The following is a 2,377-nucleotide window of genomic DNA, read 5'->3' as shown; positions in this document are numbered from 1 at the left end:
ACGGCTTTTGTTTTTTGGTTTCAATTTCCCCACCCTTAGGCCACCCCGTCCCAACTGCACGGAGGGAGGCGGGAGGGAGGGGGGAGAATCTCGCCTGGTCTCAGGCCAAAGGAGTCCCCTCCTTTTCCTAACCTGGGTAAACCCCACTAAACCGTTTGAGAATCATGGAAGGGCATGGAAGCAGACCTCTGACTTGATAGATTCCTCTGGGATGGGAGACTTTAAAAAAAAAAAAAATTCTTTTTCCCCTGCTTCCAGGGAGGCAGAAAGGAGGGACAGAGTGTTCCTCTTGCCTCGGGCAGTTCTTTCTTTGTTTGTTTCTTTCTTTTGTTAAATCATGCTTTTTTTTTTTTTTCCTTTTTTTCCTTCCAGTTTTATTGAGACACAGTTGACATACAGCAGTGTATACTTTGGGGGGCGGGCGGGGAGAGGAATTCGATTTTATGCATTTATTTTTGACCGGAGGTACTGGGGATTTAACCCAAGACCTTGTGCTTGCTTGCTAAGCACACACTCTACCACTGACCTATACCCTCCCCCTTGGCCACTTGTGAAGTCCCTTTCATTCAGCATAATCCATCGGGCACTTGCATTTTGGGGCAGCCTACTCTGGACCCCAACATTTCCCTATTCTGTAACTTCCCTGGAAGTTTTACACATTAAAAGCTGGGCTGTTGACTGTGCGTGTGCGTGTGCGTCCGTGCGTGCGTGCGTGCGTGCGGTCTGGGGGCAGGAGGGAGGGAATGGTTTCCTAGGGGGCCTGCGTTTCATGGACCCAGTTTCTTAGTTCTGAGAACAGGTCTGTTCAAGGAAACAGTTGTAGTATCTCGTCTCAGGAGGCGGTGGTGTCGATGGGCTTCTGAAGCTAGGCCTAGGGAGCAAGCAGTCAGGAATCGCCTAAGAGGCACTTGTGTGGACAACCAAAGTACAGCACAAAGGTGAATCGTCGGAGCAGATGAGAAACCAGATTCAGGGCCGGGAGTAGGGGGTCAGTCTGGTAGGAGATTTCCACACATCGGGGTCATCGAAACGGCTCGAGCAGTTTGAAATGCCTCTGATGATGTCCTGGGGTGTTCGGCTCAACTCTCTGAGCGGCTCCCCCGAAAACAGGCCCGAGGATGGTTTCCACAGGAGCTGTTGTGGCCATTTCTCTGACGTTTACCTCCCGTTGTCCAGCTTCCGTCTGCAGGGCTTCAGGAGACGGAGCGTTTTCGTACTCAATGATGCCAAGGCAAAAGGGTGAGAGAAAATGGGAAACATTCGTGGAGAGGGTCCTAGGCAGATAGTGGAGGCAACTAGAAGACCTTCAGTCTCCGGGCTGGCTTTCAGGTTGAGACAAAAACCCTAAGGAAAGCGCTTGCTGCCACAGCACATAGACTAACATGGGAACCATCCAGAGAAGATCAGCACGGCCCCTGAACGTGGACGACACACGCCCATGCGTGAAGCGTTCCATAGTTTTAGTGAAGTCAGTCACCCAGGGAAAGACAGATATCCTATGCCATCACTTCTAGGTGGGATCTGAAAGTAAGTCAAGACACCCATCCATACATAAATAACTCCATTTTAAAAAGACTCCGAGGAACCTATTTACAAAACAGAAACAGACTGGACTCGCAGACATGGAAAAGAAACCGATGGTTAACACAGGGGACAGGGTAGGGTGGAGGAACGGGGTAAGGCGGAGGGATAAATCAGGAGTTTGGGATTAGCAGATATAAACCACCCTATACAAACTAGGTACACAAGTAGGTCCTACTGTCTAGCACAGGGAACTATGTTCAATAGCTTGTAATAACCTATCCTGAAAAAGTATACGTGTGTGTGTGTGTGTGTGTGTGTGTGTGTGTGTGTGTGTGTGAATAAGTGAATCACTATGCCGTACGTCATAAATGAACACAACATTGTAAGTCAACTATACTTCCATTGACAGAGAGTTCCTACAATAAGCAGGCAGACAGACCGACAGACCGACAGACCGTCAGACAGACAGGCAGGCAGGCAGACAGACAGACAGACAGACAGACACACACACACACACACACACACACACACACACACACACACACACTGTCTGTCTGTCTGTCTGTCTGTCTGTCTGTCTCTCTCTCTCTTTCTCTGTCTGTCTGTCTATCTGTCTGTCTCTCTTCTAAGGGTGGAGAAGAGTTTGCTGAGCTATTTCGGGGGCCCTCTCATCCTAGTTCCTATCTCCAAGTTGGTTCAAAGTCCAAAAGGCCGTCAAGCACTTAGTCAGATAGGTCCCTCGAAGAATACCTCCCACATCACGATGACAGACTTCTTAGGCCAGCCGAGAAGGTCCTTCAGTTCTGTGCCCATCTTGGCTCTAAGTTGATGTCAGTCCTCCAGGATCCAAGAA

At 49.3% G+C, this 2,377-nt stretch overlaps 1 non-coding gene across 1 annotated transcript; it reads left to right on the top strand.

Annotated features, from left to right (window-relative positions):
* Positions 1 to 1,353: 1,353 nt before the first annotated feature.
* Positions 1,354 to 1,462, top strand: LOC140692313 (U6 spliceosomal RNA). The gene has a single exon (XR_012067884.1). It is a non-coding gene; the product is annotated as a U6 spliceosomal RNA (small nuclear RNA).
* The last annotated feature ends 915 nt before the right edge of the window (positions 1,463 to 2,377 follow it).

Source organism: Vicugna pacos, unplaced genomic scaffold (assembly GCF_048564905.1).
Source record: "Vicugna pacos unplaced genomic scaffold, VicPac4 scaffold_5, whole genome shotgun sequence".
Taxonomy (NCBI): Eukaryota; Metazoa; Chordata; class Mammalia; order Artiodactyla; family Camelidae; genus Vicugna; species Vicugna pacos.
This window is presented reverse-complemented; position numbering and strand designations above follow the sequence as displayed.